The sequence below is a fragment of the Erithacus rubecula genome, assembly GCF_903797595.1.
Source record: "Erithacus rubecula genome assembly, chromosome: 1".
In the NCBI taxonomy this organism is placed as follows: Eukaryota; Metazoa; Chordata; class Aves; order Passeriformes; family Muscicapidae; genus Erithacus; species Erithacus rubecula.
Genome location: NC_136658.1, coordinates 10,001,114 through 10,017,618, shown reverse-complemented (window position 1 = coordinate 10,017,618; position 16,505 = coordinate 10,001,114). Strand labels below are relative to the sequence as shown.

The 16,505-nt window shown below is 39.9% G+C and overlaps 1 protein-coding gene across 8 annotated transcripts in view; it reads left to right on the top strand.

Moving 5' to 3' along the window:
• NRIP1 (nuclear receptor interacting protein 1) overlaps positions 1–16,505 on the top strand; it is a 91,161-nt gene that overhangs the window by 36,810 nt on the left and 37,846 nt on the right. Inside the window, exon 1 of one of the 8 annotated variants that reach the window (XM_079322679.1) lies at positions 5,668–5,702. The exons of the other annotated variants lie outside the window; for them this stretch is intronic. The gene's annotated coding sequence lies outside the window, so the exon portion shown is untranslated. Of the gene's footprint in view, positions 1–5,667; positions 5,703–16,505 lie in introns of those variants that run through there. 8 annotated transcript variants of the gene reach the window in all.

Here is a 16,505-nt window from a genome sequence, read left to right as displayed (position 1 = left end):
CGCCTTGTAGAAATAGCAGTGGTTGTTTAAATAATTCAGGAAGGTAACTTAAGATACTTCAGTATTTCTGAGTATTGCAGATCTCACGCAGATAGGAGAGAGACTGTGTGAAAAGGCATGTAAGAAGAGGTATAATAGAGCAGGTGATACTGGGAGCAGCAAATACTTCTAAGAGTGAGAGGAAAGTAATGGATAGGAACCATTTTTACAGTTCCTGACCCCCTTCCATCTGTCTGGGATGAAGCACCTGTGATCAGCTTTTTTAGGTGTTGTCAGTTTTTGGTTGTGCTTTTTTGGTTGGTTTTCAATCCCAATATAGATTCTGTAGTTGAGATATCAATCAAATACCCTCATACATTCTTGTTTGGAAGAATTAGGTCAAAAAGCCACTTTGACGTAATTGAAGTTGTAGTGATGACATTTACTTGTAAAAATTTTAGGGAGGGAAATGTATTGATATAAGTTTGGGAAGAGAATTGTGTTTATTTTGCATGCTTTTCAGTCTTGGTAAGTGAGAGCCTTATTCTTTCTTGATAAAGTAGGTCTTGCTTGGATGGATCAAATGTGAAATTTTTAAGTCCCTTTTCTGGAAAAAGTGTTTGGAGGCTTCTTCTGATTTCAAGAGTTCAAATAGTGCAGTGCTCTTCAGTTGTAATACATAAAAATGAGATGGAGAAACAAACACATGCTTACCTTTCAGCCTGCATAAACAGCCTTGCTAATTAAGATAAGGGCAAATATCCTTACTAGTTTCCTTTTTGATTTAATCATTAGGCTATATTAAAAATGTGTAAACATAATTGGTAAACTCACTCTCCTGAGTTCTGACTGCCTGTATGTTTGCTGGTGTTTTCCAGCACTGTGTTCCTGTATTTGTTATTTGCAAGTGAGTTTCTTAAGATATGTAGAAATAACTGGTAATTACTAAGATGAAATCACAGAAGAGAAGAAAAAAGTGGAATACCTGTGCTTTTATTAGCTATCCTTGGTTACCTTGTGTGTGCTCTTCAGTGTTTGCAGATTGCTCATGTGGAGAAGGTGTTTTTGTCTGGAAATCAAAAGTGGTTTATTTGAGTTCAGTGGCCATGGTATGGTTGGGAGAATTGTCTCCCACTGGATTTGACCAGCACTGGATATTTTGATACTCTGTGGTCTGTGGGCATAGCTTCCTCTCAGTTTACAAGTGCTGTTTACCACTCCTTGGGACTACACATGTAAATAACAGAAGTCTGAACTAATGTCACATTAAATTTTAGTTCACAGAACTTGCTCATTGAGCATCTTACTAAAGTAGCTGGTTAAATAAATGCCTACCCCCACCCACTTCTTTCCATCACCATTACATTGTTTTCCCCAGCTGTTTCTAAGTGAAATGGGGAGAACTGGCTTAGTCTAAAGCAACTTACTACTCCTTAAATACTTCACACTGACATCAGTGGTTGCCTGAAATCTGTTTCCTTTCAAGAGATTTGTGATGTATACAGACTTTCAGGTACAAGACCCTTCTAAATAAAAGAATATAAACAGGCTTGTGTTAAAATTATCACATTTGTGAGCTAACATAGCTAAAACTGTAGAATTATATCTGGTAAAGACAGCTGCCAGAAGGTTTAGTTATGTGTTTATCCTGTAAATTCTGTGGTGGGTTTGTTTTCTTAGAGAGATAGTCAAGCCTAAGTCTGGGCTGGTTACTTTATGGATGAAGGCAGGTATGCTTATTTGTACTCTTTTCTTTGAAAGTTGGGGAACAGTTGGGTTTTTTTCCTTCTTTTTAAGCCTTGCAGCATTTAATGAGATGGCTTTAAGTCATCATCTCCTGTGACAGAAAGTACATATAATAGCATGCCTGCTGAAGGGAGTTATGGCTCTTGCCCTGTAAGTGCTGTGCCCTGTTCCTCTCTACAGGCTCTCCATCCCTGCGTTGGTTTTTTTTCTGCTTTTAGTGGGAAAAAGTGAGATGCAAACCTGTGGCAGGCTGACTTCCATGTCCTTGCAGCCTTCAGTGGAACAGACTCAACAGGGATATCTGGGTGCAGAGAGGGTGAAAAGTGTCCAGACTCAAGTTTAAAAATTAATCTGGGAAGGACATTCCAAAAATAGATTGGACCATGTGAACATATAGCTGTGAGAAAGGGAACATAAAATATTTTGGTCCTAAAAGAGGCTTTTTAAAGGGACAGCTGTTTGCTTTCTTTCAACATGCCAAATTACATGATTCTGATGCTTTAAAATATTCATTCTGTTTTTTAAGGGAAACCTGTCCTGGTTTGCTTTCAGTGCTTCCTGCACTCATATACTTTGAGTGTGAGAGAACATCAGGCTTAAATGGAACACACCTAAATTTAGGGGAAATAGCCCTTCTGCCTGCAGAAAGTGAGCTCTTTTTTAGAGGTAAAGGTTGAGATTGTGAACAATTAACACTGTTTCTAATATGCAAACATTAGTTTCAATTGTCCTTTTAATAGCCACATTGCAGTAAATGTACCTTTTCCAAGGAGCAGTCAGTCCCTTAACCCCATACCATGTTCTGATTTCAGGGGGAGGTTAATGTAAAAATTGGTGAAACTGTAGGGTCTTGTGTGCATTGGTGGTTTGGGTAGTGTTGTTTCCTTTTTCTGGAAGGAGCTAGGGAACAAGTGATTCCACCCCCCAATTCTAGCTGTGGTTTTCATTTCCTATGCTAATGATTGTTTTGTGACACAGGAGCACAGAAATGATGACTGGAAATAGCACTCCAGTGTGTTTTGGAGCAGAAAACCACATGCACACACTAAAACAGGGTAAGAATGGGGCTGTTAAAATTTGACAGGCTAGAATGGTGGGGGTATCAGGTTGGGCAGAGCATCCAGAAGGGAAGTCTGTAGCAAGAGAGCCATCCCAGGGTCCCACAGGCTTATGCCAGCATTGCATCAGTTTAGCACTAACAAACACCTGGTTGTAGTTGCATGTAGGCATTAATTAACAGTAGAATGGTCAAGATGCTTGCATAGAACTAGGAGGAAGGGCAGCATCTTCTGGCAGTACACATTGCATGAGATTAACCTGTGGAGGAGACAGGGACAAAACTAAGGCCAGGTATGACCACAGCTAACCCTCTCACCAGACAGTCTAAATACAAATAGAGCAAATAGAAATATAAATAGAGCAACCTTATTTTGGTTTTTATCTCTCTTCTTGCTAGACTTGGAGATTAGAAAGCACCTGTGCTTTAGCTGAGAAATTAAAGTGCCTCTCTTACTTGAGGTCATCATGTGGAGGCAGCAGCTCTGCCAGCTGTGTGGATCAATGATGCAATCAGGATTCAGTGTTACCAGTGACAGCTGTCTACCCCCACTAAAGAATTTTCATTTTAAGCTGCTGTCAAACAATGAGGGATTTTACTTGCACAAAGGCTGGCATTGCACATTTGAGGGGAAGCTTGGGCATATTCACTTAATTAGATATGGAAATACAAGAGAATAGCAAGAGTGGCTTGTACATATAAAGACAAAGCGCACATTGATGTTGTAGTTTAGTTTCAGTCCTTCCACTTCACTGGTACAAGCATGGGCTGTGGTATTGTCCTCGTGGGAGCAGTTTTAAAGAGGTGCAGTTATTTGTCATATTAAGAGCATAAATATTTGTGTTGTCTTCATTTTCTGAGCCTGCTGCAGGATGAGAAAATAGATTGGTATTACTGATCAGAGTTGGGAGAGCTGGAGGATGTCTAGGGAAAGCTTTGCATGAGAGCACAAGTGTAGAAAGAGGAAAGCAAGAGTCTGAAAGTGATGATTTTTATATATTTTATTGCTGCCTCTCTCATGAACAACAGCAAGAGTTGGGTTAAATAAGAACTAATAAATAAAATGAATAACATATGCTAGGTGATTCTCTGAACAAAAAGGTGACTGTTTCCTTCTGAGAGACTGTGTCAGTGGTGGATGCTTTCTGGGAGTTTTTTTACCTCTCTCTTATTGTGTCTTCCTTTCCCAGTTTTATTTATTTTTAGCACTTCTCCAAAGTAAATACATAATCGGGTTTTTAAGTAGGGGATGTTTCTGAATCAGGTTTGTGTGATACTCTGCTCCAGAGTTGCTAAAGGAAATTTTATTGAAACACAAGCCCTGACTCATCTGTGTTACATTCTTTCACTCTAAAATGCAACTCTTCCACAGTTAATAAGTGACTGTTCTAGCCTAGTATTGATGAAAAGGCAAATATTGCTACAGTAACTTCTGAATGCATTTGTTAATTGAAACTAATTTAAACAAGCTAACTCACAAGACCGAAACATTTTATGTAGACTTCTCATTTCAGTCTTCAGTCTGTGCAGCTGATCAGCTGTCTGCATTAGGAATTTCTGTAGGTAATTCCTGTTCAATAAATGGTGTTCAAGAGCTTTGCTCTGAAGACTGCAGGAGACCTATCACAAGAGTACTGACTTGAATGAAAGAGTAGAAAAAGCATGATTGGATATTTCCAAATCAGAAAAGCCTTTTGAAAAGTCTTAATAGGTTATCAACATTTTGATGATGAAAAATGTGTATAAAGCCATAGAATATCTTGATTTGGAAGAGGCCCATAAAGCTTGTTGAGTCAGAGTCCCTGCTCCTTGCAGGACTACCTAACACTAAACCACAGGGCTGAGTGTCATCCAGAGGCTCCTTGAACTGTGCCATCACTGCTTCCCTGGGAGCCTGTTCACTGACTGTCCTCTCAGTGAACAACCTTTTCTAATGTCCAAATGGGCATGGGAAAGAGCTACTCTAGTCCATAATTGCCAGGAGAGTCACCAGACTTTCTCCCAGCAATACAAGCAGACTGTGTGCTTCCTGTTGGCATGCATGGAGAAATGCCATGCACTTCTTCCTGCAAGTACTTTCAGGATTAATTTTGATTGTTATGTGCTGTAATTGTTGAGGAGTTCAATTGACTGATAAGTAACCTTTTCCAAATATTGTTCCTTCTTTGAGCAGTTATTTTGACACCTGTATTTTTAAACTTTTGAATAAAATAATACAAATATTGTTGAACTTGCTGTAGACTTTAGGTTTTCCAGCTGTGCTTGGGTCTATATGAGGTTATCAAGTTGTGTGCTAAATATTAGCTCAGAGTCTGCTGCTTGAGTATCATATTACAGTACTGTAAAGAAGTTTTATAACAATACAAATGGGCACTTAACCCATATTGGCTTTGCAGAGAACTTCAAAAACTACAGTCAGACTCTAATCACATAGTTATCTATAATAAAATTATTATTTCTGGCACTTGGATACCTAAAAAGCATTAAGATTCAGCAGTTCTTAAATGCAAAAGAAAATATTGATTACAATTTGGAAACCTGCTATGAGTTATGGAGTACAGCTATATATTTTCATCTTTTGCTCTTTAAAAATTAATTTGTTCTATTTATGCCTGTTGTATAAAAGGTGTGTGGATAAGTAAGATGAGCCCATGGTTGTTTTCTGTTTGAGCTGTACTATATTAATTGAAAGGACTCATGGCTTTGTTTCTTCTTGTCATGAACTCATTATGTACCTGAAAATTATCTCCATCTACTGTAAGATATTTTTGGTGATGATTGGAAGAATATGTGGAAGGACATACCCTTCACATGGTAGCAGCTGTTCCAGGAGCTGACTTCTTGGCATTGGATTTTCTGGGTAACTGAGAGTCACCTGGTCTTCTTTTCTGGTCAGTCAAAAGATGACTTGCTTTTCCAGGTAATCTTTCCTTTCCAGTTGGACGTGGCACATGCTTTACCTTCAGGGTGTGTAGATAAAAGAAGCAGCAAGCAGAGATAAAGCAGTAAAGGCAGGTGCTACTGTAGTTTCCCAGCCTCTGGAGCATTTTGCCTGTCCTTTTATCTAAGTGCTCTATAATTTGCTGGTTTTCTGAGGTAGGTACAGGCAGCAGGCCCCCAGCTCCTGCATGAGGAGGCAGAGTTGCCTCAGGAGGTGTCCCAGGGGTGTCTGTGACCCTGTGAGGGGACAGAGCTCCTGTCCTGCTGCTGCTCCGGCCGGCAGGAACCCGCTCGGGCAGTTCAGCAGCTGCCTGGCTTCCTTCTGCCTCCTGGCTACAACTCAGGGTTTTGGCCTCCCTCACTTTCAAGCCTAATGTGACTTGAGCTATGGCTGAGAGGCTGCCTGCTTTCTTTTATTTTATTTTTTTTTTTTTTTTCTGATCCAACATAGCAATTAATGTCAACTGGGATACTTGACCTAGATCATCCTAGTTTTTAATGTCAAGTAGCCATTGGCAGGAAGTTCTTTGAGCAGTACTTGTGCCTGTGGAATGTGCTCCCAACCTGGTCTGGTGGAGTTGGCTCTCTGGGTGGGCTCTGTGCCAGCCCTATCTTATTTCTTGGCCTATGGAGATGAGGAATGGCTCAGTGCTTCTCCTCTTCTCCTTTGCCCCTGAAGAAAGGCAGGTTAATGTCAGTCTATAATCACTGCACCAAGAGTTTTTTTTTTTTTTTCCCTGCTGGAGCCACGTGGGAAGATAAGTGAAATATATGTGGAAGGAAAAAATAGCATACGTGCCTCAGTATGGAAAGGCGTTTTTCCTGAGAGAATTTAATTGAATGTTTTGCATGAAATGAAAGCAAAAGACGTTTCCTCACACAGACCAGTTTAAAAGTATGGCAAGTTAAATTTAGATAAGTGCTGTTTTCTTTCAGCTTTGTGAAAGACTCTACAGCCAGGCATGGAAAGTTTCCTTCCTGCTGGGAGAGATTTGTCAAAGCATTAAAACCATCACCAAGTGCTTTAAGCTTAAAGCACCATCTCCAGGTTTCACAGCTGAACAGGCTGTAATAGGGCCCACTTTCCCCCAGGGGAGGGTGTTAGGTGCTTTTTTCTTAGCTGTGCCATTCGTTGATCAGTTGTTGAAGCAAAATGTTCAGGATCAAAAGTAGTTTTGAGGAGGAGGGATTTTGTCTGGAGTGCTACATGGCAACTGCATGCCAAAGCTGGAGCGACGAGCTGTTGGAATATAAATACAGACATAACTTTGGCCTGGAAAAGCTCTGTTCTACAACTGCTGTGAGTTGTCTGCAGGTTTGTTGGCAAATGTCCAGCAGCCAGCCAAGATGAATGCGGGTATAGAAGGATATGAGGAAGGAAGAGGGGAGATAAATTTCTTCTTAAGCAGCTAAGACTTGTTAGTTCAGTGTGGAACCAATTTCTAACAGTACATCAGAATCATGGCTCTTTGTGCTCAGGTGAGACACTGCCTGGCCCTACAGGATGAGGGAGTTCAGCTTGCCATGTCTGCTTTGGACAGGATAGAAAAAAAAAATTACCTACCTCCCTTTCCTGAACACATTTTAACCCTTTTCCTGTCAATCTGGATTCTGGAGACCTTTAGGAACGTGAAGAAAGAAGAGGAATTAGAAGTAAGGAGAAAAAGAAAAAAAAGTTACTTGTTTCTGGGAAAGATGATGAAAAAAATCAGAAGCAGGATTAGGGAATTTGAGAATATTCATTGCTTTAGTTCTTGTCTGTCTAATAAAAGTGAGGACTCTACAAGCAAAAATAAGAGATAAAGGAGGTGATAAACCTGAGCGGATGGCTTCATCTTCAGATGAAGATTCACAGGTTTCAGCAGATACTGGATAATATTTTTAAGTGTAGAACAAAAGAAAAAGATTTAGGAAATCAAGAACTTAAGGAAATAAGGTAGAAGAAAATATATAGGTCACACCTAAAGAGACAGATCTTTCAGTATGTCTTTTTTGAAGACTGGCAACAAAATGAGGAAGTTTCTGTGCTAATGAGATGAGTTACTGCTGAGGATCAGGCAATTCTTTCAACATCTGAGAGGAAAAGTACTGAAGGAATAAGTGCAAGCTGACAAATAATGTTGAAACAAACACACTAATTGGAGTCATGTAACTAAAAGCAGTTATATGAAGGACTGGTGTTACCTGGGAGCAGGCACCCACTATTGAGTGGGAAATGCTGGGAATGTACACAAAGTGCTTTGTTAGTGATTTTTAAACTGGGATGATTAAGCTGATGTTAGGACAGTGTGGGTTTTGTCTCACCTGTGTTATTAAGGTCTAACTCTTGGGTGGAAGTGGAGGGAAAACCCTAAATGCAAAGAGGAGCAGGAATGCTGGAGAGCTGTCAGATGGGGAGCAGAAGCAGGCACTTGTAGGATGTGATTCATTTGACCTCCTTTTGACATGTTCTGTAGGAGGAGTTCAGTCTGAGAGCTGAGTTCTTCCCATGGGCTGTACAGGGATACCAACAGGACCTGCTCAGATACAGACACCTACACTGTAAACATCTTTATTTGCTCAAGTGAATCCTGGCTTGGCATCCACATCTAAGAATGGGAAGAGAAGGTTGCTCTGTTATTATGGCTTGTGGTTAAGTGTCAGAGGCCCTCCATCCTACTTGAGTAAAGACTCAACACCTTTCCAAAATGGAAGCTGGCATTCCAGGGCCTCCAGAGGTCTGCCCAGCAATTCATGCTGAGGCATTGAGGGCATTGCCCTTGTGCCATCTCTGCAGGGGCAGAGGAGCCAGCCCAGGGTGACTCTGCTCCTCTGGCGTTGGTGCCATTGTCACCAGGGGCAGATCCCAGCTACAGGCACAGTCCTGGCAATACAGGAGTGCACATGGGCAGTTCCCCCAGCTCTGGAGCAGGGGGAACCTTCCAGGAGGTTATTGAGTGTCCCCCTGCAGCAGGGACTGATTTGCAGGTGAGATGTGCGGATGTGGCGGGCGGTGACACGCTGGGTGTGCTCCATGGGGACACTGTGACTGAGAGCAGGGGTCTGTGCTGTGGCAGCCCTGGTGCTTACCTGTGAATCACCCAGCACGTGCTTGGTGGGCCATGAGCAGCAAATGATTTATTGAACCTGGTTCCTGGGTGAAATTGGAGTGTTGCCCTGTGTTGTTAAATAGGGTCACATAAAGCACAGGAGCTCAGGTTTTGTTGTTATTAAGTCAGTAGTTTTGGACCATAAGTAATATGCAGATGTTACCATAGTGTTGTTTCTATTACATCCATACAGATGTGTTTTTGTTGCTTCATGGCTGTGAGATTTTTGTTTATGCTGCAAAATACACAAATAATTACACATGTGTCTGTATTTCATTTAAAAACTCTATTTCTTTTTTCCTCTCTTTAATTTTTTGGTGGTTTATTTGGAATACCAGCATGTTATGTGGTGATTGTAGTATTCTTTTCCTGGGTATGCAGTATGCTTGATGTCTCTGGAAGAGATTTTTTTATTTCGTCATTGTGAAATGCATTCAAGTTAAATTTTTGTGAAAGTTTTTGATAGTGAAGTTAATAAAACTCCCTATTCTAATTTGATGATAAGTTGTATTAAAATTTAAGGTGCTAGACTAATCCTTTCTTAAGAAAAGGAGTGTCACATTCAGTGTTATGACTATTATGAAATATTTTATTCAAGTATACTTTAAAAAGTAGCCTTGTTGAGAATGTCTTCATTTTTATTGCAGAAAAATGTAAACATATCATTCTCATTATTGCACCTATTTTCTTAAAGTGCTCATTGTCTCTGTGCAGGCTCATTTTATAATGTATGCATCTGGTAATGAAAATAATAATTAAATTCTTTCACAATGAAACAGTGATTGGGGGGAGGGCAGGGGTGGAAAAAGCTCAGGCAATAGTAGCAGCTGAATTCATACCCAGTAAAGCTATAGCTAATTGACTAGTAAGGCTGATTCTTCACCTTTAATATATTTTAAAGCCTAAAGTTATATTTATGAAGAGATGGTTCTCACTTTTTTTTTCCCTCATTGGCACTTCATATTTGGAAATGCCTCTTTATTTTTTTACCTCCTTTTATTCTTCCAGTATTTTTTTTCCCTGTTTCCTGTTCCCCAGCTCTCCACCAGTCTTCTCCCTGTACTCATGTGTTTTCTGACCTTCAGCCATTGAAAATTTGCTGTTGTACTGGGGCTGTGAGTGACCCAGGCACTGACTTTGAAGGACTTGAAGAAGATGCTGGTGTGGAGGTTGGAGAGATCTGAGAGAGGGTGCCTCTGTTGACCTAAAAAGTGCACAAGGTGATGAGCCAGGCTGTATAACCAAACTCTAACAAAGTCCCTCAGTTCTGGGAAGGACATCATCTGGAGCTGAGTAGCACAACTAAGCTGATGTGGATTAAGATACAGCTATTTGGGTGAGTGCGTGCGTGCTGATTGAAATGCAGGAAATAATGGAACATGGCTGAACAAAAGTATCTGGCTTAAATCTGATATACTTTTTTAGTTCTTAATCTCTTTGCTTTTCAATTTATTATTGCTTATTTTGTTTGGGATGATGTGCTCTCTTAATGTTTTTTGTCTGGGTTGCTTTTTTTGGGGTCTTTTTTTCTGAATCCTTGCCTTTTTTTCCTTTTAAATCTGGGTTGGGTGCTTTTTGCTGGGTTTTTTATTTCTTTTTAAATTTTTTTTTCTTTATTTATGCCGTATCCCTAAGCAGTGTTTACTTTGCTGTATATCCTCTGCATCTCTTTCATGGCATATTCAAAGAGATTTACTCTTCAGTCAGGTCTTGAAAATGACAGAAGCGACATCAAATGTTTTGAGAGTTTAGGACAAACTTCTGACAGTGCTCAAGCTCAGCATAGCCCTGGATGTCTGTGCTCATGTTGTCTTGCACAGATTAATGCTGAAATAGTCTCACAGCCTTGGACTGTGTAATGATTCCTCTTGTGTAACAGAGGGAGGGAAGATGAGGTGGGATGGACATCAGGCTTGGCTGGTATGTGGGATTCAGCCTGGGGGAGCTGTAGTACCAGGGCTCATCCTTTTCAGAATGCCTTTCACTCTTATCTGAGGTGGCCTGAATCCTGATAAAATACAGTTTTTGGGAAGGCTGGTCTGATCCATGTGTGAGTGCTGCATGTTTGGTATGGTGTCAGTGTTATATCTTAATGAAATGATGTACAACCTACTTTATTTTAAAAGGCAAATGGTGTACAATATTAAAGACCTAAAAGGTTCACTAAAATGGTGGTATGTAATAATAAGGTTTACTTTGTGTGAACAAAAAGCAAAGTGACTGTATTTGAAGCTGCTGCTCCATCATTAACTTAGAAACTAATTTTGGGTTTTCTTGAACTTGTATAAATGTTCTGTTACAGTTACCACCTCCAGTAATTACTTCTTCCACCCTTAGCATTTGGTACTTCTGCAGACTGGTCTAGTTAATGTTTTCAGTTAGTGCTTTGAATATCTGTTATTTCAGAATGTCTTCTTTCTTGATGAGAAAACAATCTGTTTCCTTTAGCCTCTTCATTATAAATGTGTGAGGTCGCTGTCACTTTTTTTGTGTTTTGTTGGCGTTTCATCCTTTCCAGACCATGAAGGAGAACCAGTAATTCTTCCTGTTTGCCCTCAACAGCTGTATCCATCTGCTTTGTTTTTGTTTTGCTTTTTTTTAAATTTAGTGTGAATTATTTAAAATATACTCCTTCTATTACCTTCTCCTAGAGTAAGTTTTTTCTGTAAGCTTGTGGGTGTCGGGGGGGAAATTTGGTGATGAAAAGCCAAGTTTGCTATGGCAAAAGCCTCAGATTTCTTCAGGGGTTTTGCAACTACATATGCCTGTTTCAAAAGTTTTGTTATGTGGGACAAAACTTGGTGGAGAACCGTAACTCTGCACTCTGGTTTCTGCTGTTGTGAGAGAAAAGTGCTCAGCTGTACTGCTCTGGAAGGGGAACCAGCAGATCCCAGGGCTCACCTCTTACCTGCCAGCCTCTCTGGGAAGCAGCTTCATCATCTGGCACAGCTTCCCTCTCAAAGGAACAACTGCCAAGAACACTTTCTTTCCTAAATGGATCCTATTTTCAGAGTAGAAGACTGTCTACCTAGTGTTTTTGTTTACATCCACAGAACTAGAGTTAATATGTAAGAATGTTACCAAAGGGGTAAAATCTTTTACAGGGACATTATTGAGTTCAGAAAGTTGTAATCATTGCTTGTTAAACCTCTGAATTTTTTTAAAAGTGATGGTGGGGATGTTTTGTGCTATACTTTTTTTTTTTTTTTTACAAGAAACTGGGTGTGGGGAGAGCAGGAACAGAGAAGGTTCTTTATCATTATGAAAAACTAGCAAATCCTGTGTCCATGTGGGTTGGTAAATTTTTATGAATAATTGGTCAAGTTAATTGAAGTATGCATTTCAACTCTGGTGGTTTTGTTTGTTTTCTTCTTTTTCCACACCTGTTTTTAGGACAGGTCATGTTTTTGCAGGACATTTCACACAAATAATCTTCAAAATAAAACCATATTGGCAAAGGGTTTCACTACTTTAAAATAATATATTCTAGTTCAGTACCTTTGTTCCAAAAAGCCCATTTCAATGTTCCTGCATTGCTGTTGAACTGATGCTGTTCCTCAGTTGCATTTCTTGATCTCTGTGTACCTAAGGAAGGGGAAGAGCTTCATGTTTCTGTGGTTGGTTGGTTGATGTCTCTGAGATCTTCTTATTCTTCTGTCAGTCATGGTCATTGATCTGCCTTTGAATTTGTGGACTCAATTTTGCATGTTTTGTGTCTGTCCCATCTCCCATCTGTCATCCCTGCTGCCCATGACTGACTAGTGTTGAGGCTGGTAGGTTGATTCATTTGATTAACTCGGTCTTTCTGTATTTTTAATTTAAACTTCCTGCTGATAAATGGAAAAACTGTGGCTAGAGGCTTACCCCTGATCATTATTTAAGAATTCTAGCTCGTACAATCCAGAAAAGTTTGTTAACAAGGCAAAAATAACTTGATGCTCCTACTTCTATGTGGTGACAAAGAAACATCTGCTTGAAGAGCTTGCAGTGACCCAATTTAAATGGTCTGAACAGTACTAAAACCAGTTCCACAGTATCAGGATTTTTTTTTTTTCTTTCTCATTTTGAAAGAATCAAAGATAAATGTCTTGCACATTAAGGAGATGAGCTGCAATAAAGCATATATGGATGATATGGCAGCAGTCCAAGAGCATTAGTATGCATGGCCTGGTGGAGTTGTGGTGGCAGCTAGCAGTCACTCTCAACTTAGAGCTCAGTGTTACTCTGGGAGCATGGACTGCCTTGCTCTGTTAGCTGGGCATGTTTTGGAAGAAACTCACCCCAGTTCAACACTTCTTGCCTGGCCTGGTGTAAAATGTGTTGGTTTGGAGAAGCAGTGTCCAGCTTTTCCAGGGAGCCTCGCTGATGGCAGAGGGTCTGGAATGCAGCTGACAGTGTGTGTAGAGGTGTGGATAGCTGGGGCAGGGTCTGCACAACGTGTGCTGTAACACCAATCTGTGGACAATGCACAGTGCTGACACAGGGCTGGTGGTGCCAGCAACATGGAGCAAAATTCATATTTATTAGCAGGCATGTGGAGTTACAGGAGCACCATCACTGCACGGGGTAATTTCCGCCCTGTTTTTGATAGAGCAGAGGCCCTGGTGAAACATAGCAGTGGGAAATCAGATGTGAGGGTAATTCCCCAAGCCCTTGCCTGCTTCCTCCCTATATCTAATTAGCCATTGGGGAGGACAGCAAGGAGTGGGCAGCTGGCCAGATGAATAGTTGCAGTGGATTGGATCTGGCCAGCCAGCTGCAGCTCGGGCAATCCAGTCTGATATAAACCTCTTTTTTTGCAATCAATTTATATGCCTTGAAAGATGTATGTTAGATGTTGATGGTCATTGCATTGAAAAACCAGGTTCTTCCTGTATTCTGAAGTAGCAGGCTTTTGGAAGATCTTAGTAGTTTCTTTTCCACAATTATCTATTTATTCCCTTTGCTTAGGGCAGGAGTAATCTTTACTGCTTCTCCACATTATTACATGCTTCCTGCGAGTGTTCAGGCTTTTACTTTATTATCCTTTGGAGACTCTTTCACAGAGAAATGAACCTTGATGTCAGGTGGTAGTGAGCATGAATATTCCACAGCCAAATTGTTCCTGATGTGGACTTCATACATATAAGAATGAAGGGAAGGAAATTCTCCGTGAGGTTCTTCCTATATACATTTATTTTCTGTTCTTTAGATTCCAGTTGTCAGTGTGACAGATGAGAGGAGGAGGGTGCCTCGTGAGCATGGGAGATCCTTTGGGTGGTGTGGGGATACACAGCATAGAGCCATCTGTGTATGTAAACTCTATGTACAGTTGTTTTTGTTGGTCATCTTATGCTTTTGGAGAGTACTGTAACGTTTATTTTGCTTTTGTAAGCAAATAAACTGGGTCCTTTTTATTTTTCTGTGGACAGTACTTAGTTGCTGATGCTTTGTTTGATGTTAGTACCAACATATAAGCATAGCAAGGAGGAAAGGTTTACAGCTTTGTCAGTTTTCTCCCTATTATGGCTGATCCATTAACCACAGAAAGTTAAGACAACCTGTAGGAGGACATCTGATGTTTATCTATACAATGATTTTATAAATTATGTAAGTTGTATTTAGAGTAGCAACATTCCATCTTTATCTTTTTCAAGCTGATACTTAGTTTGCTTTATCCCAATGCTGCATTCTGCTTTCTCAAGCATGGTATCTCAACAGTGGTTCACTTGTACAGCATGAAAGATGAAATAATGGAATAATGCTGTTTTTTATGCTTATGTACATTATACCTACATTATGTATTATATGTACCTTATGTACGTTTCTAATAACTCACACCATTTTTGTAATGTTCATGAAACTTTGGAAAACTGACAAATTAATTTGAAGTTGCTTTTTGTTTTTGTTTTTGTTTGAGGTAAATAGCTGTTCTCCCAGTATTTTAATTTGGCAAATCTGTGTTTTTATGCAGATTCATGCCTCTTGAAGAATTCGTTTTATGTGTGTGCTTGGCACAGACATGCTGTTAGTCATCCGTAAATGAAAATAATTGGAAAGTGACAGGGGTTTTGTAAATGTTTTGAAATCTTCGGGTGCATTAAAAAAAGTTGTGAGAGCTTCATATTTCTGATTCTTTAAATCAGCCAGCCTGGAGGTGGTGGTGGTGGTAACAATTATAATATTGGCAAAATACTATGACAAACTTGAATGGACCATTGCACACCTTGAGAAATTGGATTTGCATTTTATGGTATGCACTAGGTAGAAACCTAATGTATCTTCTGAAAAAGCAGAACAATTTTAGTGTGCTCTCTATTTTCCTAAGCCAATAGTTTGGCAAGACCTGCTGTAGTTAAAAAAAATGCTTAAAGTATGGAGCTGTTGCATATTTGTTTAATAGAGGCATTGTGTTTTGGGATGGGGGCTTTGTTTTCTACAAGACAGATCAGAGGTTTTGTTTCTAAAAGGATCTATCTGGTATTTCTGAGAAAGGGAGGAGAGCAGTTCAGGATAATTGCCTAGGAACTTTCTTTCCATTGCTTTTTGTTATTTCTGTTGTTACTTATTTTAAGGCTATTGATTCTTAAATAAATGAAGAAGTGGTCCTTACTTAAGCTTATGGCTTGACTAGGAACAGGATAAATCTCACTTTCCTCTAAAGTTTCTCTTAACTTTATTGTGAGATTTGATACCACTTCTCAGTTCTATGCTAAGCAGTCAAGAGGTCTGAAACTTACAAAGAGCTTCATAACCATTTGGATTTTTAAGATTAAGAAAGACAGCCTAAAAGTTGAAAGCTTAGATGTGTGCAGTAAAATGGGACTCTCTGGTTTGAGTATAATCCAAAACATCTGTAATTCTAAATTGAGACTGTTGTAAAGTGAAATAACAGATAGCAAGAGAACACTTGTGGCACGCAGGTTTGTGACACCCTTGCTAGCTGGAGAGCCAGGGAGTCTGAGCCACTGCACAGGGATTAATGAAGCCTGTTCTGGAGAAGGAAGTGCTGTTGGCAGCTGAGTAGGCAAATACACTTAACCAGGAATCGCTGCTGACTGCTGTTGGCTCCAGCTATTCTGCTGGACACACAGGAACAGTATTACAGTTTGATCACTGCTGGAGCCCCACGAGTGTAATTCATTCTTCTGCTGGGCTTATCTGCTTGACAGCTTCTTGGTCCCTTCTCAGTGGCTTTGGGGTACCAGGATGAAGTGTGTGTGTCTAAAGTAGATGCACACATGTGGAAGTACTGTGTGCAAAACATGCCTGCCTGCCAGACACTTCCATCTCTTCAATTTTCATGGCTAGCTGTATTTTCTGTAATCATTGTGCTGCTTCTTGCTTCGTACTGAGATTTCCACAGACAAAACAAATTATTTAAACAGGAGTATTTGAAGGTGAACGTTGGCTATGTAGCATTTGTGATGATGCAGGGACTGATGTATTTGTTTAAAAAACCACAAAAAAACCCAAAACGTACTATTGTCTTTGTTTCCTAGGCTTGTAATATTTATCAGTCAGGTGCTGATAAAATACTAATAATATTTAATACAGCACAATCAGAAGTGTAAATAAAATAAGTGCTTCCTTAAATTATCCCCTTCAATCCCACATCCTTAATTATAAGAAGGAAGAAGTGATACAGAAGCTTAAGGAGGTTAGTTGGGGTGATGGAAGAAGATGACTGAGGAGCAGGGAATTGTTTAATTTAA